The sequence below is a fragment of the Corvus kubaryi genome, unplaced genomic scaffold, assembly GCF_017639235.1.
Source record: "Corvus kubaryi isolate FWS band 111438036 unplaced genomic scaffold, C.kubaryi_AGA036_p1.0 37396, whole genome shotgun sequence".
In the NCBI taxonomy this organism is placed as follows: domain Eukaryota; kingdom Metazoa; phylum Chordata; class Aves; order Passeriformes; family Corvidae; genus Corvus; species Corvus kubaryi.
The window spans coordinates 24,956,644-24,981,166 of NW_024581135.1; positions in this window are offsets into that span (position 1 = coordinate 24,956,644).

Sequence of the window (24,523 nt, forward strand, 5' to 3'; positions counted from 1 at the left end):
AACAGCAATCAACATATGTTGCAAGGGGTCAACCAAGGGTTGTGCGGCTCCAGCCCCTGCGTGCTGATTCCTGTTCTGCATGTCTCCAGCACAGCACAGTACCACACCTGGCTCTTCTTCGCTTCCAGGAACCAAAGCCCTAGAAGACAAATGCCGAGGAGGTAGCCTGTGTTATCTCTGCAGTGTCTTGAACCCTCCCCATTGGGGCAGTTAGGCTTACTAAAGCCAAAAGTCTTGGACGTTCCTTCTAGTCTGAATATTTCAAATTCCAGTATCATCCTTCTGTATAACATTTTTTTAAAAATACCTCTTATTTCTTCTGTAGCTATAAATGTGAACCCTGCATCCCTGCCAAACAACATCATATCTTCCTTCTTTGTGCATCATCTTTTCCGTTCATTTCTAGTCCAGACTCAGCAGTTCAGGAACCCATCCTATTTGTTAATCTCTAACACCATTGTGCAGCCTTCCACATGTACCCCTGCCTGACTAGTTATTTGCTTCACAAAGACTCTTTTGTATGCCACATTCCTTTTCAGCTTGGGGTAGGGAGTGGCCATAGGAGATTGAAGCCATGTGGTGACTGGATAGGTACATGTTTTTTGTTTGAAGGATTTGGGGGTCTTTCCCATCATCAAATTTTCAGTTGTGCCAAACAGCCACGTGGGGATCCCACACACCACATGCTTCCCAGAGTGCATTTAATTTCTGTACATTTCATTTCCTATGCATAGCAGGCTCTTGGTTATTGCAAAGTTCATTATGCCTGCAGACATGCTCTGATAACAGAAGCAACTTTAGCTACTGATGGTATGTTTGACTAATAAAAACATGGTACAAAAAGCTTGAGTTTTAAGAGCACACTGGTGAAGGCTTCAGTGCTAAAGATCAAATCTTTCCACTTTCAGCAAGGCTCTTGCTGTGTGACTGGAAAATGTGTATGCAAGATGAATCACAGGCCAAGACATAATTTTGTTAGTCACTCGTACTAACCAGAAAACAGGTTAGGGTGATGAGAACAGGATCAGCTTTGTTAAGGTCCAGTAACGACTGGGAAAGGCTGAAACAGCACTAGGCAGTAATTTGTAGCCAAAGCCAGTGTCTTTAAGTGGCTGTGAGAGGGAAACTATCTGCTTATCTTGATGCAAATGGATTGTTCTTCACAATTAGGTGCTTTTGTTAGAGCATCACATTACAGTATGTTACCATTCCAGCCTCAAAGGCATGCAGATAGTATGATGTGGATAATTTGGCTGACAAAGTATTAGGAGGCTGCCAATTTCATATAAATCCATTTGAAAAGAAACAAAAAGTTGAATGATCTCAAATTTGTGGTGGATTTTTTTGTTTGTTTCTTTGCATTTTTTTTTTCCTTACTGGATCTTCAGGATTGAGGCACTGGTTCTTATTTCCTGCACCTCCTGCTTTGTTGTTATTGTTGTTGCTGTTTTCTTAATAAAAAATAAATGTAACTTTATTTTTAGGTCACATAAACTTACCAGGAGCTCTTCAGTTTCATTCATGTGGCCACTGAAATTATGAGGAATTTTCAAATGTCACAGTTTTCATAACCATTGTATCATTATGTGGCTACATCATTCCTTTTCCTCATTGTCTTCTTATTCCTTCAAGGGAACTATTCTGGATAGGTTGAAATGTTCTCACGGGTTGGAATAAATTTAGTTTTTCAGACAGGAAAGATTACTATCTAACCAGCAAAATCAAAGATGCAAGCAAGCAATTAGTAACAGTTCTGTGGAAATTAATGTAGTGGTTTCAATCTGGTAGGAGGATCAAATAGCCTTTTTATAATATCCTTTTCCTCTAAAATAAAGAAGTTTAAGAAATTACATACTAAAGTACCTTAAAAGACAAGATATCAGGTTGCGAAATTAAGAAATCAAAGGCAGGAAATGCCAGAAGGAAGCTTTCCTATCCAGCCTCCCTTCTGCCCCCTTGTGTGACCAGAGTGGCTCTTTAACTACGCTGCATTTTCCGTTCTAAGCCGAGCCCACGCCGAGCGGGGCCGGCCCCGCTTCCGCGCAGCGCTGCACGAGGGCTCCGGGTAGGGCCGGAGCGGGCGCTCAGCGGGCGACAGATTCCGAGTGCAGCTCAAACCCGTCACACGGAGGGCTGCAGCAGGGCACAACCAGCAATCAGGCTATCTTAGATAATAGCTAAATTAATGCCCGACAGCCTCGTCAGTGCCCCATTAAATTAGATCACTCTGTCGTGAGTCAGAACGAACTAATTTTCCTGCTATGCTTACTGCCTGTGACAGCCCTTGGGCTACTTTAATCTTCAAACACCAGTGGTCAAGATGAAAGCTGATTTATTTCTTTGCCTCATGAAAATGATTAAGTAGGTTGCTCACATTTCTTCCTGGGCTTCTCAACCTTCCCCAAACAAATCAAAACTGGCTGCAGAAAGGAAATTGTTTCTCTGTTGGCATTGCTCATCAGCTCCTGATACTCAGGAACAGAGCCTGAAGTCCAGAGTTGAATGACGCCTTTGGGAGCATTATCCCCTCCTTGTAGCTCTTTTTCTCATTAGCTGATTGTTGAAGTAATGCCAATGTTTTATCTTAACAACAAAAAAGACTATGAAGATACAGAATTGGACAGCAGAGGAATAACCTCTCTCCCTCCTGCAGACACACACAGGTGACACTACTTTCAAGTCTACCCCTGTAAGGGAGCAATTCACCAGTAAGAATGGGAGAAGCAAAAGGGGTTAAAGGAGAAATCACTCTGAAACCTCTTCAGTGAAACTCTGGAACAGTCCCTCAGGGAATGGAAATGAACAAACCAGCTGCAGGATGTACTACACAACCCAGACTTTTGCCTCTCCCTAGCCATATACTAGAAATAACTCTTAAAAACTTCCTAGTCCTTCTTGCCTCAAGAAGTACTTTTTACCGCTTAGGTTGCTCTGCATCATTGAGACATAAGCTGCATTGATGGTGAAAGCCAGGTTAGGTGGTGTGTGTGGACTTGGGCGCACAGTCAACCCCCAAGAAACTCTTGAGATGAAAGCAAAAATTATGTTCAAAGGGCAATTGGACAAGCAAATTGGCTGGAAAGGTAGGATGGATGAATGGCTGACTGCAGGAAAAGTTAAGCAACTCCAGAGCTTTCCTGCAGCAACTAGAGAAATGCATTAGTTTGAACTGCAGCTCTAGTAGATTTCCTCCAGTAAAAGCAGCTCTTGGAATGTTGAAGGTTCTGTTGTTATTTCAGGACATTTAAGTCAAAATAACCATACATATACAAAAAAGATTTAAAAATACCCTTATTTTTGCCTTTTCTCCTTTCTGTACTGTCTTGGGGTGATTTTATGACAATACAGTATTCCCCTATCGTCGGCTTTATGCCCAGAAGTAGGTCCTGCAGCTTTTAAGCTGGGTCCAAGGAAAAGAGGGGAGGAAGCCAGGCGAATTCTTCAGTGAGGTTTGTGTTCCAGGACTCACACACACACACTCCTGTGTTTGCTTGGCTCTGCTTGCAGCAGGAGAGAGTGGATTCCTGCTTCTAGCCATCTTGTGAGCTGAGGCAAAAAGTTTTCCCAGGACTGTATACTGAAATCTTCCATTAAATTCTTCGTCTTCTTCTGGAACAGTTCAGCCTAGCTGTGATCCAAGAACCAGATCATCGGACCCCGTGGACTGGCAGGGAAGCTGCGGGGATGCCGCAGCCTGGCCTCGGACCTCGGGAGGGGCTGAGCCAGTTGCAGGGGAACTCTAAATCTACCAGCTTTCTCCACAGAGAGGAGGTTTATTATCTGGCATTACCCTTTTTTATTTTCCTGTGCCCTACTGGCATTCTGCTTGTTATATAAATAGGTTTTTTCCCTTTTGTCCAAGAAATTCCTTTCATATTGGTGGGGGAGGGAGTGCTGAAACCTGTCTTCCGTGGAGGAAGACATCCCTTCCAGGGCGTTTCCCTCTAAATTTGTCTCAAACTGAAACATGTACTAAATGATTACTTACTTACAAATCCTATATTTAACCTGCAGTATGAGGTTTTTAAAATCAGTGTTCCTTTGTTCCTTTTTTTTTTTTTAAATTTTTATTAAGGTGTTTATGTTGTAGTTCTGCAATCTGATTCCAAACCACTAAGGCAGAGGAAAAATGAGGACGAGGGTATAGGCAGAGTATATATGGACTGCAGCTCAGTCCAGTCACAGCATGGCAGTACCCACATGCTGTGAAAAGACAGCAGGTACAAAGTGGAGTTCAAAGAGTCCACAGGTTACATGAGCAACCTGGTGAAGAAATGTCAGTTAGAAACGAGCAGCAGAAACCAGATCTGTTTTCCTACTGCTGTGGCTTTGCTTGGCAACGATGACATACAAAGATTAAGCCTAACTGCATGAGCTCCAGTTGTTTATCTCCTTTTTTATCATCGCCAGTAAGTGAAGGAGATGTGTGGGTGTCACCTGCAAAAAAAAAAAAAAAGAAGTTGCATTTCTGCGAGAAAAACATCTGCAGATCCGAAAAGGCAAATGGTCTTGTTTAATTCATGCATATCCAGTTTCCTTCCTGTCACTAATCTGCAGCACTGAATTTAGTCTCCTGGATTTCCTTAGCTTTTTTATGCTGAGAGAGAGTGCAAGAGAGGGGGAGACAGAGAGGCTTGAGCAATATTAAGTGCCCAGAATGACTTCAATCACTGAGGTAATTTGTAAATCACAAAGATAGTCTGGCTCCCAGGGCATGGAGTTTGATTTTCCCTCCTCCCTCTTCCGATCTGCTGAACTATGGAGATTTGCAACAAGAAAAGCTATCTGCTGTGCAATCAATTTACAGAGTAACATTTTGTTTGGTCTGCTCTTGATGTATGCTAGCAGAAACTGGAAGCCCTGGGTTCATGACACAAGTGTTAGTGTCCATGTAGAAGATGTGGTTTTTCTGTCCTTGCATGTTTATGCCTGTGACAGAATGAACCTCTGCATACAGTTAAACACTGCTTGCTGCATACATTGCACAGAAATCACCATTTAAAAAAAAGATTTAAAGCAAAGGCATTTCCTGCATTGGATTCTGAGGGATACTGTATGTATGGACATGTAAACAACTGTACAAACACAGATGCAAGTTTTGGTCTTTCCTTTCCATTATTATGTATGTATATAAATATAAAATAAAAAACCCAAACCAGTGAGCACATGTCTTGGACTGCACATCAAGCACAGTATGCTCACTGTGTCTAAGGTATCTCTAGATTAATAATGTTTGACTTGGCTGTGTGCTGACTTGTCTGGGTCAACTTACCAGCCACTGAGATATAAGAAGTATCAGAAAAATTATAAATTCAGAGTATCTGTATTTAGAAGTAAGACTTTCCTACACCTCCAAATTTGCTGTAATTTGCTCTAGCCTTGGACTTGAGATATATTCATAAGACTTTTATCACTATGCCCAGTGAGAACACTGATGACCATCCTTTTTTGACTGCAGATCAGAGCGGGTTCCCTGTGGCTCTGCTACAGCTATTCTAATCATCAAGAGAGCATGTTGCACTCTTCTGCCCCAGCTACAGCCCAGGAAAACCAAGGGCTTGACTAACCCTTCTTGCCCAAGTGCAAAATATGACATTCACCTTCCCCACTAAACAGAGCTCTTTATAAAAATTGAACTCACTTGTTCTTGATAGCTGCCATAATGAATGCTTGGTCAACAAAGACTAATTCCTTGTTCTTGCAAACAAGTTCTTGTGTCCGTTTACTGAGGGAAGGAATCCAGTTGATGTATCATTAGTTGTGTGACGAAGTTGCACATCTGTGCAACTTGTTGTGGGCGTGTCTTCTTCCCTCATGTAAATGCTGGGTTGCAATCTGGGTCAACAAACTAATGTTTAGCACTTTTGACTACAGAAGAGCAGAAGAAAAATATCAGAACCAAAAATCTGTGAAATTTGAGGGACTGATCAATTCAGTACTGCCTCTTGTTGAATGACATGAGCTCTAGCAGCTGAGTAGCACACTCAGACCCCTTAGGATTGAGGTCATGCTGTAATCTCTCCAAGTTTAGCATCTCATATGCATACAGATTGCAAAGACACAGCAAAATTCTAAAGGATCCAAGACAGTGGGAAAATACAGAGAAATAAGGGGTTTTACTTGCTAAAGGCAAACTGGTTTTGTGCTGGCAACAGGAAACCAAGAGACAGTTCAAAGAATGTTGCGGCTGTTGGAAGGGCCAACACTGTAACACTGTAGTTACTGTGCATACCTGGTTGACTCATCATCAATGTGATGCTGGCTTGCACTCTAATGTCCCTCCTCCCCCAGCTGAAGCCAGCTGGCTCATCCTGTGTGGCCTCTCCATGTTTCATCTCTGCTAGGTATTGTCTGGAAAGCACTTAGGCTGGCACTAGGACAGGCTAGATGTTGCACTTGTGACATATATAGAATATACATGTGACACACACAGGAGTGATGTGCCAGTCGTTGCTTAAGGAGATGAGAAATGGAAAAAGGAAGTGAAGGGGGAAGCCAAGGTAGGGTGCTCATGCACACATGTGAAACTCAGCAGTTGTGAGGACAGAAAGCACAACTGGGACATTCTTCACACTGCTTGTAAACTCTATCCACTGCACCCACCATGGGTGTATGTGCACCTTGTGGGGGACTCACTGCTTCACAGGAACTAGAGGAGATAGTCACTTGATCATTTGTAAGGTTTGGGATTGGGATTTTTTTGTAATGAGTTTTCCTATGGTCACAGAGTTGACTCTCTCCCAGGCTTTCCATAACTCAAGTTGTTCCCTAGCACTGTGGACAGAGGATGACAACCTTTGGTTATCAGAAGACAGGGCTGGGAAACATATTTCCATGTAGGAAAGAGACAACATATCTCCTGCTGAGGGATTAAAGGAGTATAGGAGCATGGCAGTACACTGTGATAATAGAGTATGGCAAATTGAAGTCAGCAGAAACTCAAAGATCTGTGTCAGAATTTGTCTGTTGCCACCAGGCTGGACCCTTGTGAAGGTCATCTGTCCCACTGCTCTTCAGGAAACATTGTGAATACACCACATTACACAGCAAGAAGGCAAGTGAAGGTGATGAGTCTGACTTGGCAGTAGGAGGTTCAGACTGACTCACATTTTTTATTCCTCAAGGAGATTGCCAGGATATTGACAAGCATCCTTGGCATACATTCCCTCTGCAAACTGTGGAACTTGCTTTGCATGCAAAGGATAAATTAGTCTGCAATTTCTTCTTTCATAGATCATGAGCATATTAATGTACAGCAAGAATAATGACTGAAGTCTATTCCTTCATCTATTCCTGTAGGTGCCCTGTAGCTCTGGGTAGCTGCTGTCCCTACAATTCAATGATTTGGTGGCCAAGATCACCTGTGCTGAGAGGTCATCAGAAGACTTGGCAGAAGCAGTGTAATGTAAAGATGAGACAGAGAAGCAGATAGGTGAGCTGTGCTGTCAGCACTGCCTCTGAGCTTTCATTGGCACTTCCTATGTATCTTCCTTATTGAGACTGCAAGCTCTTTGGGCTATTTTTACTGGTGCCTACATTTTTGTACAGTACCTGGGACCCCAAGTCTTGGTCAAGGTCCTCATATTGTAGTACAAATGATGGTGATAACTTCAGAAGATGTTATAACAGATCCTCATTCCCTTCTTCAGCAAATGTCAGCACTAAGAGCCATGGAGAGGAAAGTATTATAAAAACAAACCTGCAAAGTTGCAGGGGCTGGGACAAAAACACATAAATGTTCTTCTTTTCTTCCTTCCACACATTTCACTTCCTTTCTGACATATCTCTTATTTACCACTTGGAACACATCTGGCTGTCAGAGCTGTGGTCTTTCCAGAACTTATTTTTCACTTTACCACTTATTTATATGGCCACACGTGTCAACATCAAAGTAAGCCAAGAAAAAAAAAATCAGCAGAGAGCTCTGTAAGTGATCTCTCTCATTGCACAACCCAGAAACCACAGGTGATCCCCTCACACTGAATTCAAGCACAGCATTGCTCTGAAATAGTTCCACCCAGAGAAAGATTTGCTGATGCTTGACTCACAAAAAATTTGCAACATCACGGTACTGGGGACAAAACAAGGAGGAAGAACAGAGTGCAGATCAAGCAAAAGTACACGCAGATGATGTTTTGAAAAAAAATGTGTGTTTTTCAAAGGGCAGAAGGAAGCTTTAGACCCACCTCACGCCCCTTCTGCCTCTCACCCCCACTCCCACCATTAGAACATACTGAAAATGCTTTGTCCTGCAGGGAACATCTGTACATGGTTGAGAGGGGGCAAACATTTACACATATCATCAGTTCTACAAGAATATAATGTTTCTTTTAGAGTTATGCCAGCATGGTTTTTTATTTTCCCAGCTTTGCTCGGTGTAAGGTCTCCTTGCACAAAGAGTCCATGCTGCTCAGTGACTGCTGCCTGCCCTGTTCTCTGGTTGGCAAGTGTGTCCCTTTCTAATGGAAAAAAACACGCTTGAAGAAACTTGCTTTCTGAATGCGTCAGTCACTCCTCTTACAAACTAGACCATATGAACTCTCTTGTCTCATCCTGGGGGACCCAGAACTCATGAGGCTTTTTTGCAACAGAACATAAGCACACAGACCTGTGCTCCATCTGGCAATGGTGTCTGGTTTCCAACAAACCTAGCTGCTCCAGTGGAAGACATGAAGCCTTTATGATGACCTAGCTTGCCCTGAAAGCAATGTGTTTCTATCATTAGCTACCAATCATCCCAAGGCCTTTAACAGGAGCTTTGAGAAATAGTCTTAATGATTTTCATTTTATGCAATTGCAATCATTGTGATAACAAATACACATTTATATTACAGTAATAATCAAAGATCTATTTTTTTCCACTCTGTACAAGCTGAAAAGTAATATTTCATGTCCTGAAGAGTTTAGAGGGTAAAGGCAAAACAGATGAGAGCTAATTGACTGGGAAATAGAATACAAGAAAATGTAAGGAATTATAATGTGATTGGCATGTGTGGCTGTTTGCTTTTAAATTGGGTGTATAAACAGTGAAAAAGGAATGAAAAGAGAGGAATATATATTGTTACTGCCGAAAAAGGAATGAAAAGAGAGGAATATATATTGTTACTGCCTTTTGGGGTTCGCTGGCTTTGTTTTCAGTCAAGCACCAGTTTAATGCTTGAGAAGAGGAATACAATCTACATCTCTCTGCTACACAACAGTGAACTGTCAGCAGTGATTGTTTGAGATTTACACTGGTTCAAGAGCATGACATTTGGAACTGGAAACATCTTTTTTTTTTTTCATAACACCACATATAACCTGCCTGCAGCAGCCAGCAGTCTGCAGAGGAGTGTCTCCAGTTTCTGGCTAATTGGTTGAATGGTCTCTTTCTTCCCGGACTCTGAGCCTTCATTAACTTCCTCTCTGCTCCCAGCTATCATTCCTGGAGAGTTTTGGTAGGATGCTGTCAGATACATGTGAGGGAGAGATTTCTTTTCACTGAAAAGATGATCGGATTCCATTTTCCTTTCCTGACAAATGATGGTGCTTTCTCCTGCCAGTATGTGACTGGCAGAGCTGGGCTCTGTATTTTATGCCTCACCCTGACCTTGACAGCAGCATTGTATTTACTTCATTCGTTAATTGCAACAGTTCTCTTTACTGTGAGCTGTAAAAGCAGAGTAATAAACCTAATGGTATTATGTAGTGTAGACTCCAGCTCATGTTGTTACTCATTCTCTCAAAGCAGAGACTGCTCAGGAGAAGAACGGCTGCCTAATTAACCTCCTTCTGCATTGAGGAAGCCTTGGCAATTGGGCCATTTTAATTTAGATTTCAACACCAATGACTTTGATTTCAAAAGAACCCTCCCTTCCTGGGATCAAAACAAATTTGTCATCTGTAGGCCATTGGCCTCCAGTTTCCAGCTGCACTTGCAAACACTAACAGACAGGATAGGGAAATTGCTTACAGTGATGCTGAATGAAAGCACAAGTACTGTGCCCTCTTTGCAAGGTCAGCATGTGCTGGTATTTCTTAATAAATACGGAATCTCACTGCTGATATCAACTGTAGGAACAGATACCCCTGCATTACAGCAGGAATCCCATCCCCTAGGGAAGTAGTATTAGCAACACATAAGTTGTCTGAAGAACTAATACAAAAATACACAGAGGCTTTGTAATGTTTCTTTTGCCCTCAAATCTGAGGTCTCTGCTACTGAAGCAGAGCCCTCTTGATTTGGCTTGGCGAGTCCTGTGCACAACCATGTGAGGAAGCATTCCTTCAAAACCTCAGAAGAAATTTAGCCATCCACTGGGCAACAGCCTGGATCATGAGAAGGTGAAGTCTTGCTACGAAGAGTGAGACAAAGAACAGTGGCACATCAGAACAACATTCTGTTGTTACAAGGAAAAGAAGGACAAACAGAAGCTCTTCAAGGAATCTGGCATTTGGAAGGAAGAAACTCACAAATTGATATGAGATCTCTATTCTCCAGGGACAAGTACCTGAAAGCAGCTTAAATAAATCAGGAACTCCGGAGCCACCAGATGTACAGAGACCACTGTACACTTCATTTCAGGCACTACAAGGCTGAACTATGCATGCCACCTAAATAATCCATTAAGTTTTCAGGACATGGGTTCTTTTAAAAGCCTTTGACTTCTTCATACACTTGGAAAGAGTCAAAATGTCAGGTCATCTTATCTTTTCCTATGTGAATAAAGCAAATAATTTTGCAAAAACTTTGCAGATGCTCTTACTGGGAAAGTATTTCAAGGAATATCTTGAAGCTTGAGTCTTTCATGTAAATGAAGAGGCTGACTGTCAACCTTTTATGACTTTCACACGACAAGGAGAATGGGTGGAAAGTGGAAATGCCTCCATAAAATGGCAACCCTCGCCTGTGTAAAATCTGTTTCCTTTTCTATTGACATGTTTCAGGTTTTGAAAGGTTAAGTCACCAAAATGGAGCAACTCCAACACTGCAGAAAAAAAGCTGTGAGACCTTTTTAGTGGCATATATGTCTCTGCAGAGTGATGTGTCTGCAAACCATACTGAATTATCTGATTAGAAAGTGAGAAAAAACAAAGGCAGCCTGCAGTGAGAAAATGAGACTGTGCAGAATCCATCTGCCAGCAAAGCAGTTAAAAAGATGGACTTCTTAGAACAGCATTGATTGTCATTTGTGTATGACACTCGGTGGGCTCTCATTCCCACAGATAACACTCATGCATCGCAGCACCTGAAGACCATGTGGTGATTACTATGTAGTTCACTACATTTTCAGTAGCTAGCACTAGTTAAATAGCTCCCTAACTGAGCTATTTAACACGTGTGAGACCAAACAGTCTCTTCACACAGAGTGGTGCAGAAAGACATGCTTGTTTGTTTATTATTTTCTGTAAATGTATTTCTCAGAAGGTTTGTGGATATGTATCTCCCTCCTCTGGCGCACAATAAAGTAACACCCTGGTGGAAGGTCTGGGAGATGTGGGAAAAAATGAAAATAGGGAAAGAGTCCTCAGTGAAGGAGCACTTCATAAAACTCATGGGAGATAATGCATTTCTTTTGTTTCTCAATTTCATTATACTATCATCATAGAACATAAGTGTAATAGTTGTCTTCTACACCTGGGCACTTTGCATTCATGAATAGTGTGTCTTAGAAATAGTTCAGCCCCGATTTGACGCCAAATCTCCATGAATGTCAAAGAAAGTGCACACCGCCCCCTGGCAAACTGGTAACAATGGATGAAGAGAAGGCTGAGGTACTCAAAACCGTTTTTTGCCTCACTCTCCACTGAAAACCCCTCTTCCCACATCTCTTGAGTGATTGGACTGTCTGGCAGGCAGACTGGTGGAGCAAAGTGCCTCCCACTGTAAGAGAAGATTGCATTTGTGACCATCTACGGCACCCAATGAGATGCATCCCAGAGTCCCAGGGAATTGGCTGATGTAGTTGCCAAGCCATTCCCTGTGATATTTGAAAAGACATGGCAGTCAAGTGAAGTCCCAGGTGACTGCAGTAAGGGAAATACTGCACCCATTTTTAAGAAGTGCAGAAAGGAGGACCATGGGAACTACCGACCTATCAAACTCACCTCTATGCCTGGGAAGATCATGGAACAGATCAACCCAGACAACCTAGTGTCCTTCTGTGATAGAGTGACTACATCCGGGGACAAGGGAAGAGCTACAGATGCCATCTATCTGAACTGTAAGGCCTTTGACATGGTCCCCCAGCACCTTTCTCTCTAAATTGGAGAGAGATGGATTTGATGGGTGAACTAATTGATGGATGAGGAATTGATTGGCCAGTTGTATCCAGGGGCTAGTGATCAATGGCTCAATGTTCAGATGGACATCAGTGACAAGTGGCATCCCTCCGGGGTCTGTGCTGGGACCTGTACTGTTACTTATCCTCATCAGTGACAATAGACAGTGGAATCGGGCGCACCCTTGGCAAGTTCGCAGACACCATCAAGCTGAGTGGTCCTGTTGGCACACCTGAAGGATGGGATGCCATGCAGAGGGACCTGGACAAGCTTGAGAAGTGGGCCCATGGGAATCTCATAAGGTTTAATAAGACCAAGTGCAAGGTGCTACACCTGGGTCAGGGCAACCCCTAGTGTTAATTCAGGTTGGGGCATGAACAGACTGAGAGTAGCCCTGCTGAGAAAGACTTGGGAGTGCTACTGTATGAGAAGCTGGACATGAGCCAGCACTGTGTGCTCCCAGCCCAGAAAGCCAACCATGTCCTGGGCTGCATCCAAAGCAGCAAAGCCAGGGAGGGGATTCTGCCCCTCTACTTTGCTCTTATGGGACCCCACATGGAGTACTGTCCTTGACACATGAAGGACATGGACCTGGTGGAGAATATCCAGAGGAAGGCCACAAAAATCGTCAGAAGGATGAACACTGCTCCTATGAGGACAGGTTGAGAGTTGGGGTTGTTCAGCCTGGAGAAGAGCAGGCTCCAGGGACACCTTATTGCTGCCTTCCAATATTTAAGGGGGCCTACAAGAAAGATAGGAACAGACATTTTAGCAGAGCCTGATGCAATAGGACAAGGGGCAGTGGTTTCAAACTGAATGAGAGTAGATTTAGACTAGATATAAGATAAATTTTTGACAATGAGGGTGGTGAAACACTGGAATAGGCTGTCCAGAGAGGTGGGAGATGTCCCAGCCCTGGAAACATCCAAGGTCAGGTTGGACAGGGCTCTGGGCAACCTGTTCTAGTTGAAGACCTCCCTGCTCATTGCAGGAGGGTTGGACCAGAGATCTTTAAAGGTCCCTTCCAACCCAAACTACTCTATGATTCTGTGATCTTTTCTGAACTCAATTCTTTCATTCCTATCAGGTTCATCCTGTTTCTTATCAGAACAATACAGAATGCATTTTCCCATTTTCCTAGTTGTTTTGTTCATTCACAAAAATGGCACAACCTCAGGTTGCCAGACCACATGTTAAAATGACCCGTATCTCACTCAGTTTAGTAATTTTATGTAGATCTATACTTGGCACTACAGTGAGTCTACTCATGGCCTATGAGAGAGACTAAAGAAACAGAGTTCTTCTCTAACATCTGACATCAGTAAATGTGATTTCTCTCTGATGATTTGAAGGGGCTCTGGAGAACTACCTTAAATGCAGACACTTGCATTGGCTAGCAGCCTGCCTTAGGCAATTCCCAGAAAAAAACCTTCCCACCTCTTGTGCTCCACTCTACCTTCTGTTTGGCTCATCTTCAGTTTGAGCTGGGTATTCTGCCAGAAATCCTAAGAAAATAGAATCATTGCCCTAGTCCAGAACATCAGCTGGAAAAGGAAAAGTGATCTGGGCAGAGAGTAGCAAGCTATCACTGCTGACATCCATCTGCAGCAGAGCAGGTGTTCCCTCACAGGTGGGTAGAAAACTGTTTGCTGCTTCTCCAAGCCAGACTGCTCAAGCTGGTGCAGAAAATTCAGATTAGAAGAGAAATCCTTCATCTGCAGACTTCTTTATTCTTTTACACAGTTAGAGAATTTAAGAAGAAATACTGTGGGCTTGAGTGCTTGTTAAGAGAAAAAGAATTTAAAAGCTTTACAGTGTGCAGAGCTCAACAGAAGCAGACAGCAGCCAAAGAGCTACTTAGCTCAAGTGGCCTCACAAAATGTGTCTATGCCTGCTCAGCTAACCATGTCAGTGGTACAATAACTCTTACGTGCTCATTTGGGGGATGGCAGTACACTGCTCATCCAAGCCCGGCCACCCTCTAAGAGCTACAACACTCAAATGGGTCTGAGGTGTTGCCTGAAGTAGTTGTCTCACAGTGGGAAAGGCACAAGCAACAGCTCTATTTGCTCTTTCAATTTTTACTTGGCTGCATAGAAATTCAACTTTTCCCCTTGAACACATGGGCAGCCTTTGAGCTAGAAGAAGATAAATAAAAAACCCCAGAAGGACATAAACTAACCAAGATTTAAAAGGAGCATCTAATACCAAAAGAGGAAATGAGAAAATATAGAAAATGATCCTGAAATGTAATGCACACCTATGCCTTTACTGCTTTCAGAATAAAATGGCAACAATCATAGTATTAAATAGATCACTGTGTGTGCCTAACACCTGGAAATTCAATTGCTTTACTAAGGGTTAATGATACAAGTGTGCAATGCAGAGTGATTTCAAAAAAAAAAAAAAAAAAAGCTTCATTCTTGCAGAGGAGCTTTTGAGTCATGGATATTAAATCAAAAAAATGTGGTCGAGATCATGTTTTACTTCTCCAATCTCTCCAGTGAGTGGATTATGTACCCTCCTATTTGCTATAGGTCTACTTGCGGGTGTGCTGATGGAATAGCAGTGGGCTTCAGCAGCATCCACAATTTACAGAAAGCTGCATTCACGCTGTCATCTCCTGTTCCCGTGCTGTGGTCGCAGCCAGTGACTCCAGGCTGAGGTACGCGCTGCCCCAGAGCTCGGACACGCCAAGCCCGCGCACGCCCCCTCTGGCGGCACACAAGCGCACTCCGTCCCCGCCCGGCCCGTGCAGGGGCACAGCGCTGGCTCCGCGGCGCTGCTCGGAGCGGGACGGAGCCCCGGGCGGGGCCGGGCGGGGCCGGGCGGGGCCGCGCTGTTCCTGCCCGCGGCGGCAGCACCGAACGCCGGGCCCGGCCGCCAGCGCCCCCGCGCGGCCGCCGCTGGCGGGGGCTCCGCTTCGCCCCCGGCCGCCGGCCCCGAGCTCCCGCGCTGCCGCAGGCCCCCTCCTGCCTCTGCCCGCGCCGGGCCCTCCGAGAAAGCCATGAGCTGCTGTTCTGCACCAAGAGTCTGCAAACCGCCGGTACGCGCCGTCCCCCCTGCGCAGCCGAGGGCTCGTTCTGGCTCTCTTTCCATTCACATTGATTCACAGACCTTTTGCCGCAAGCACCTGGGGACAGGAGAGTAGCTAGGAAAGGGGGCAGTCCCTGGTATCTCAAGGAGCAGTGTTTCTCCACCTGCTAATCCATGTAGATCAAAATTCTTCTGCCTTTACAGGCCCGCAGGGAGCTAGCTAGCGGCACCCCACAGATTGTGGCATGTGCCTCACCTCAGCTGTGGCCCATGGATCTAACTGCTCTGCTGCAAGCAGAAGAGCTAAGCTACACAGCTGGAAGGAACGCTGTGTGTCCCTTCTGGAAAACCACCTACTCTGATGGCCTGCTGCACATGATGGGCTGCAGTCCTCTGTTCAATATGGGCACTTTGTGAGCTGAGCCAAGAAAAACTGCATGTGGGAAAAGGAACTTGGAGGTGCCTCTTCAGCTGAGATCCCATTCAGCCTTTCCCCAGGGTCCAGAGGAATTTGATGCATTTCCGAAAGTAACAAATGTTCTTGAAAGCAGTGACATTCAGTGCTGAGTATCAGAGGTCTCCCAGGACAGCATTGGACAGTTCCCACATGAGAGGATGTGGGGAGGAGAGAAAGAGGTCAGGGGTCTGTTTGCTCATTCTTTATATGAAGGCCAGATGAGGGAACTGGAGGCTCCAGAAGGTTCACCACTGTTCTCACAACTCTGTTCATTCCATAGTGCTTACTTGTCTCAGTTGGTAAACAAAGCCCAATAGTACAAAACCCAGAAATAAGCTTTACTCAATCTAGTCAACTATTCCAGATTTACACTTCTGCTTCCCAGTTTAAAACTCTGCAAGACAAAGTATGACTCCATCCCAGGACAGCAGGAAATATTCCCTACATTTCCCATGAGCTCCCGAACTACTGATAGACTTTGGGCTTCTCACCTCACATCCTCAGGCAGTGATATTCCTTCAGCCTTGTAAATTATGAAAACACCAGTGCTGAGCAATGACAAAATGTTCCCTGGCGGGAGAATTGGACTCTGCACAAAACTGGCCAAAGGACAAAGCCACTGGTTTTCCTCCTGTGTGGTGCTCCCACCAGAACACCTATGAGGATGCTACATCTGCCATGCCTTACCTGCTGACTGGGGAACGGCGTAGTGACTGCGCAGTGAAAAATGAACTTGAAATATTGGACTTGTCCAATATTGGGTTGGACCCCCATGATACTGATAGCGCCTTTTCCCTATCTCATCCAGCACCTGCCATGCTGTGCCTTGTGGGCCTTGTCTGGGTCCATGTGAATCTCTGTGACTGGACCCCGGTGCAAATGGTCTGTGACCTACAGAAGAGCACCGAGCTTTCAGCTGTGGTCTTCCCAGCACAACTGTGAGCAACACAGAGTAGAAAAAGCAGGGAGCACGTTTCCTTCTGGAGGACATCTGAGGGGGGCATCCAGCCATGCAGCCACTCCGCACTAAAGCAAAGATGAGTAGTGCTGAGGGGGATACGAAAGGACAGACTTGGCTGGCTCACACGTGCTTCATAGTTACCCTCGATACTTCATCATTCCTGCCAAAGGCATGGTATTGCTGGTTCTGAGAATGTAGCATGTCAAGTGACATTTGGCTGTGGTAGACCTATTTTACAGTGACGCTTTCTACAAACCCACAAACTCAAACTGAAAAGGGGGAGGGCTTGCGAGAAATGAATTCTTCAGGAAGGTATGGCAGATGCGTTTCTAAGAATATATTGCATGATAAGACATAATGCCCTTGACAAAGGGGAAAGGCCAAAGATGTATATTGCCCTGTTCATCTATCAAGGAGGCCTGGTAAGAACATTATTGCACAGTCAATATGTTTTTACTTCCAAGTTATTTTATTCCTTACCCATTTACACCAGAGTTTTTACTTAATTTGCTATGCTTAAATATTTTGGAGGGATGCTGAATTTAGAGAAATTTAGCTGAGATTCACTCCCCATCTCTTTTTATCTTCCCTTTTCTTTGGGGCTGTCAGGTTATAGTGGTCAGCAGCTGTTGTTTCTTGTTACACCCCCACTTAAAAGGACTAGATACAAGATGACAAACCTGGTCCTAAAGTGAGGATGACAACACCATAAATGTGAAGCATAAATATCATAGAATCATAGAATATTCTGAGCTGGAAGGGACCCATAAGGATCATCAAAGTCCAGCTCCTGGCCCTGTACAGGACAACCCCACACATCATACCATGTGCCTGACAGTGTTGTCCAAAGGCTTCTTGAAGGTGTGGGTGTATTTTAGGGGAAAAACTAACAATACTTTTAAGAGTTGAGGCCCACTCTTTAATGTAAAAGGTATGTTCTTCCTAGAAGGGGAGAAACTTGTGGGTTCCTTATAAAGCCTCAGGGTTCCAACCCCCAGAGTTACAGGAACATCGGCTCAGAAAGCTTGCAAGAAAAAGTTCCCTTCGCACAATTTCCCTCGGGTTAAATCTCGGTCTGTGTCTGTTAGTAAATCAAATGGGTTCAAGGACACTCCTGTGAAAACCTCTCAGCCTCCAAAGCTGGGTGGCTGCATCCAAACTGCTTATCTGGAGCTGGTACTGGAACATCCTCACTCCACAAGTGTGGGGCCCTTTGGTGAGAGCACTTGCTGGCTGCCCTGGGGTAAGGGCTGGCTGTCCCCCTGCCAGCACCATGAGCTGGTAACTAACACTTGAGCTTTGAGTTTAAATACCTTACAACACTCAGGCATGGCTGCTGGAGAATGGTGTGGGGACAGACAGGGTATTCCTGGAGCCCAGGGCCATTCATTCCAGAAACAAGTATCTTGTGGCAAACACCCAAAGCAGCATCTGCTGTTCACAGAGACATGTAGCAGGGTTCCTCACATCTCCATCATTCCCATAGCTATTGCTGATCCAACAGGATTTACCTTATAAACACAGGCAACTAGAGTGAAATCCTGGGCACCCCGAACTCCTTTTCCCTGACCTCCCTCTTTGAGGTTCCCAATATGCCCACATTTGCCTTATCCTTTGTAAAGAGAGCTCAGCCCTGCTTTAACCCCATCACATTCACTGGATATGTCTCTCTGTCTCTGTAGTGAACTGTGTGTTTCTGGAAGACATTCTCCTGTTCAAATTCAATATTTCTGATATTTTCACAGCTCCTCCTTCAGCCCTTTCTATCAGAACAAATGTACCATTTTGCTAGAAAACTTTACTACAGCAGTCATTGCTTAGAGGGCGTTTGAGGTCAAAGCTGAGTAGACCTCAAGTGCCTCACCAGACAACTGTGCAGAAATAAATTTCAATTTCAAAGATTCATTCAATTCATTTATTCCTTGAGCTGACACTGTTCACAAGTGTGAGCCATATCACACTCGTGTGTCAAGCCATATCACAGACTACATGGTTAGGATTTAATTATCTTCACTATATATTAGATGTACTGTATACAGTGTGCTGGAGAGTCAAGACTTAGAAAGATTTAAACACAAACAAAATGTATGTGGTTGAGGAGAAAGCCTTGAGGAATTCTCCAGTCCTATCCTGACTGTCAGGAGTGTTTTGTGCTAGGTAGTATTTTAGGACATGTTTTCATGATCTGCTTTACCTGATCTCAATCAGCATCATCAAGAAAAGGCAGCACCATCCAGACTTCTTCTCTGGCCTCTAGCTGCACCACCACTCTGTTGTGGTGGCACTGGGATTAATTTGGCAGTGGCATGAACTGGAGCAAAGAAAGGATTTAGCTTGCACAGTTGCACAAAGGCTAATGCCACTACAAGGGAGAGAGAGCCACTGGGCTACTCAGCTAGGGATTTGGGGGAACAGGCAATGATCCTGCCTATTCTGGTAGAAGTTGCTCTTCCATGGGGTTAGACTGTCAGTGAAATTACAGCCACAGGACAGGGACCCTTCCTTCTCTGTGTCATCAGACAATTCAGGCACTGTGCAGTGTCTTCTCGCTTGGATCACAATGATTTATACAGTAAAATCCCACAAGTTTAATCAATTAAAAGGTGGTGGTTTTAGCCTGCCTGAGGGAAATGATGAGTTGGGAGGGTGATAGCTACTTTAGTTTAAGAGATAAGAGCTGAGACCTGGCAGTAGCAGGTCAGTAGCAGGCCAGTCCTCCCTTGGCAGGGAAGGCTTAGTGCTGCCTTGTGTAAGATTGCGGTCACAAGAGGAATCTTTTAGCAGCTCAAAAGCAGCACCACAGTGCCTGCACGGAATGTGTGCCCACGGTGTAACAGTAGAGGTGGCCCTGTTGGTTGGCAAACAGTGCTGCTCCCTGAGGAGAATTTCCTCTTGAAGGTTGACAATTGCCAATGCAAATTAGAGCTGCCTGCAGTTTTAGGAGTACAAGGACAAACTTTTTGTCATGTCTTCACCAGAAATCAAGTCACACGAAACATGATTTGCCACTGAGACATGTTGAATGTCTGGGCTTCACAATGTCCCTGAAATGAGCACAAGCAACTCAGGAGGATAAGGTGCCGTCAGCTAAGCTCTGCTCCTGCCTGATCTTCAAGGACTGGAGGTCTCGGTGGCATTGGAATTAAAGAACTGATCTGTCCTTGATAACATAATACCTTAGCATCTGCCTTCCCTTTCCTGCTAAATGATGGTTGCTGTAGGCACACACTCTTGCAAAAAACTTCCAGATATCAAGGGGAAAAAATGTCCAACAATGACACAAACAACTATAGTAGGCATTTAAACAGCTAGGAGGATACAAGCTAGATGTGGCCTTCATGATATTTGCTATTAAACTAGATTACTGAGCAAAAGCCTTGAAGAACCTGTGGGCACTTAAGTGGATCCAAATAATAGTAAATGCAGGTTAATTAAAAATGCAGTTAAACTCTGAAGTGCAGAGCAAATGGATTACCATGTGCACTGTGTGCAGGTGGCTGCTGTCCATTTTAGTGCAAGGGGAAGGACCTGTGCTCAGCTGGGGCACCCAGGATACCACCCCGTGGCCCCACTGGCCCTATGCATGAGTGGGAAGTGCAAGAATGAGAACATTTCTTGTGCAAATTGCAAGCAGCAATACTAAAGCAAGAGGCAGGAGTGTTCCTCTTTAAGGTCAACTGAAAAGCCTGGCAGCATGAGGGTGAATGAGGTCAGACTCCTGCTTCAGAAAGGCTGCTGGGGAGGGACTGACTGTGATTCACTTCAGGAGGGTGTTGGTTGACAATAAGGAGGAGGCTGGCAGCCTTTGCTTCCCACCATGCTCACTGGTGCAGTGTTGGCAGTCGCAGGGCACAGAGAAGAGGGAAATGAAGAGATTGGTGTGGCTGCAAAAGGAGGGGGGAATCAAAGCTTCTTCCTTTCCCTCCTCTGCTTCTGGTCCCTCAGTTTGACCGTGTGTTCTGTTGTGTTTCTTGGTGTTTGTTTTCCTTAGAGGTTCACCTGCAAGGACAGACCTCTGTGAAGAGAATCCCTCCACCGTGTGCCAAAAAGAACTCCTGCTCTGCTAGAGATCCTGAGCAACATCAACTGGCAGGCCAGGCCTGCTCTCCCTGCTCTCCCTGCCATCCCCACCATCCCTGTATTGGTGCTACCTGGGGGTGCCATGGGTGCCCCAGGGACAGGTGGCTGCTCCTCATCCTTTCTGCTCACACCATCAGAGTAGTAATAGGTTTTACAAGTAACTTCATGAACCAAGTCATGGAACCATTTCTGTCATCTCAGGTGCATTTGCCTCACAGGATGGCAGCATTTGATATCTCAAAAGATATAGAACATTTTGTTGTAAGCAAAAGAAAAGTAGAGAAGATTGATGATGGTATGAGGGAGGCTGGAAATGAGCTCAAAACCATAGACAAGGCATAAGTCTAAATAATCAGATGAGTGAGGAGGGTTATAGTGTACAAGTGAAGAGTCATTAAGTCATGTTTCAAGCTTGTACCATAAAATGATCTATAACTATTTCCCAGAAGGTGATTAGTTTGCATAATTCGGAAGTTTTATGAATGGTGTTCATTGGAACTCAATGAATAATTTTTTTTTGTGTTTCATTGGCAAATTTGGAAAGTCAAGAGGACTCATTTCAGTCAGACTGAAAGGAAAAAATTTGATTCTTTTGTGAATTGAGATGTAAACCAGTAATAATTTGGAGGCTTCAAAACAGACATTTAATCCTAAAAAAAATTAAGGCCTGATTTTGATTGTGGCTATTTAAATATTGTTGAATATTTTAAAAGAGAGGGATTTTTGAAAGAAAAATTAAATAATTTAATTTGAAAAAACATTGAGAATTATTTAATTTGAAATTCTGAATTTTTTTCCTTGATATTAAAGAATTATGATTGTACTGGCCAAGATCCTGAAGTGTATTACTATCTCCTGTGCTAAACTTTTGGCTGCAGAAGTTTATTTCAAAAACAAAAGCCCCATTCCAAGGCTTGACAGTATATTGGGCAAATCCAAATTTCTCAAGACTCCAGAGCCTGCAGCTCCATGTGTCTCTAGCTCCTCAGTGGCCCAGGGACTTCAACAAAACACTAATCAGTCACTGCCAAGTCACAGACAGAAATTATAGCTGCATCCTCTCCAGAGCCTGCTTTTGCCAGCTCAGTGCATTACGACTTAGTATGCAATCTACCATTAAATAGCTTGCAAATGAAATTACTCTGTTTCAGGATGCAGCATTAAAAGAGCAACAAGAAAAGTGCTCTTACAGAGCATTAGTAGTTAAACCCCTTCAAGGCAAGAATGGGCAGTGCTGTAGTTCAGTAGCTGAAGGAATGGTACTGAAGGGGGACTGAGTCCTGCTTCACCCGTGTAGCCCAAAGCCCTTGGTACAGAGATACCAGGTATTTTCACTGAATCTTGACCTCTGGCAATAACCCAACACAGGCTGATACATGAGGCATGCAGTATTGCAGCAACATCCCTTACAAGGCTGTGGCAGCAAAATTTGTTGATGTGCTTAGGTCCTTAGAGTAATGAGAACTAGACAGTCTGCTTTCTTCTAAAAGACATCAGTTAGTTGCTGACATTTGAAACTCACAAAAAGTGGGTTAATACAATGGCCATTTGAATGAGCAAACATAGCAAAAAACCTTAGGAAGTGAAACTTTCTCAAGAAAGCTTTGCTTAACTGCAGTTCCTCTTGCTGAAAAAGGTTCCCTTCACCTTTTTCTCATTTCACCCATTATTGGTTCTAGATAGAAAAAAGAAAAATTTTTGCCAGTATGTAAGACACTGCTGGGTGGCTTTTTTTGAAAAAGAGCTAATAATTAAAAAAAAAAAAAAATTGTTGGGGACTTTAAAAAGTTTTATGAAAATAGGTTCATGCATTTCCTAAAAAACATTTCTTCAAAATTGTAGAATTCAAAACATTTCTTCCTATTTTGCTTAGAGTTTGATTTTTATTGGATCCCATCCAACACGTTTGTTTTCTTTGTATGTACCAGATATAATCTCACTGATACAGAAAAAATAATTCCCCAAGTGGAGTGTTACCCACAAGCCCATCCTTCTTTTTATATACCCTCTTACTGATTTTGCAGCCTTTTTTCATAATCTCTTTCCCCTCTAGGAACACATTTGCAAACTTCCTTGATTTTCCCCTTCATCCCTAGTACACAGGCCAACAAAGCTGTTCACTGTCATATGTTCTAGTATGTTATCCCTGTGGCCAAAACATTAAGAATTCTTTTGGAGGATGGATTTGAATTTTAAAATGTAGTTTTTCCTCGCTGAGTTTTCAGGTATGATAGCAGGAGGAACCAGCTAGAGCTGTGAAGAAGCACTTAAGTCGAATGCTCAGTGCAGTCAGAGGCTTTATAGCAGGCATTAATCAGTGCTCAACTTAAATAACCAGGAGAGCAAGCTGGCCACACACATTCAACTTAATATCCTATGAGTTGCTATGATGTGACTGTCTAAGAATATGAGAAAGATAAAGTTTGTAGGGAGCACTAATGTCTGTCAGCAAAGAGGTAGAGTAAGAAGGAGCTTCTGAGCAGAGCTTCTGAGTAGAGGCTTGTCAGCTATTTCAAACTTCACTTTGGCTAATGAAAGACTTCAGCCTCCCCTTGCACATCTGGTCTTTCAGACATTTCAGGGGTTTGTTTTTGTACTTAGCCCTGGTAGGCACTTAGGGAAAGGGCAATTGCTAAGTCCTAGAAATGTGGTTTCAAACACTTCATAAACTAGGGAAGACAAAGGGAGTTTGAGTTATCCCTAATCCGAGAGCAAGGCTTTGTACATGAGATCAGATTCTGTGGTGAAGAGTGGGTTGAACAACAAATCCTGCAGCTAATACATTTTGGAAGGTATAGGACCTGCTTTTAGTTTGCTGACTCACCTGATTCCAGCAATAAAGGCACTGCTTGGCTCTAGTGTTCCATTTGCAGAGCCGTCTGCCTTATGGAGTGACAATTTTTTTGTAACTGCTATACTTCAAAACCAGAAAGATTCTTGCAAAGTCTGGGATTTGTTCTACAATCCTCTGCTAGAAATTCTGTATCTTTGTTTTCCAGAGCCCCCAGCCTAGGATTTAATAACTATTCTAATGGCAACTCATAATCCTTGCATACATCACTGTAAACTTTCAGTAACATGTGGTGTCATGACCAAAGGCAAACAGATTGAATATTAAAGTTCCTTACATCAGGGCATCAACCCTACAGATCTTAGACATAATTCCCAGAAATACATTCTTGTACAAGCCCTGAATAAACAATCTGTGATAAAGCCACTATTCATTTTATGCTTTTTGTAAATAAAACTGCAAGGAAAGAGGCAAGGAGAAGCTGTCTGAAACAGAAAGGCAAGGCAAGGTTTATAGCAAGGAGGGATTCTGAAATGGTTCCCATCCCTCAGTGCTGTGTTTCCACATCACCTTGCTCTGTCATGCAAAATTTAAAGAGCATTATTGACAGGAATGGAGGTGGTGCATTATCTGGTCTTCACTAAAATGTTTTGTCACTCATAAGAGGCTTCTGGGGAGGTTTTGTCTGGAAGTATATTTCGCTCAGCCTAACAGTGACATCTGAAAGCTAAAAAGCTACATATACCCTTCACCGATCCAGGTACTCATATTTCTGCCAAAACATCCTTTCCCCCCATTGGTATTCCCATTTCCCTATCTCCATCTCATCACAAGCCCTCTGAAATTTCCATGTAGAAGCTGTTTCCCTAAGATGTCCAAGGCTTGTGGCCTGTGTTCCCAAACTTCGTGTGCCCCTGGGAAGAGATGCATACTGTGC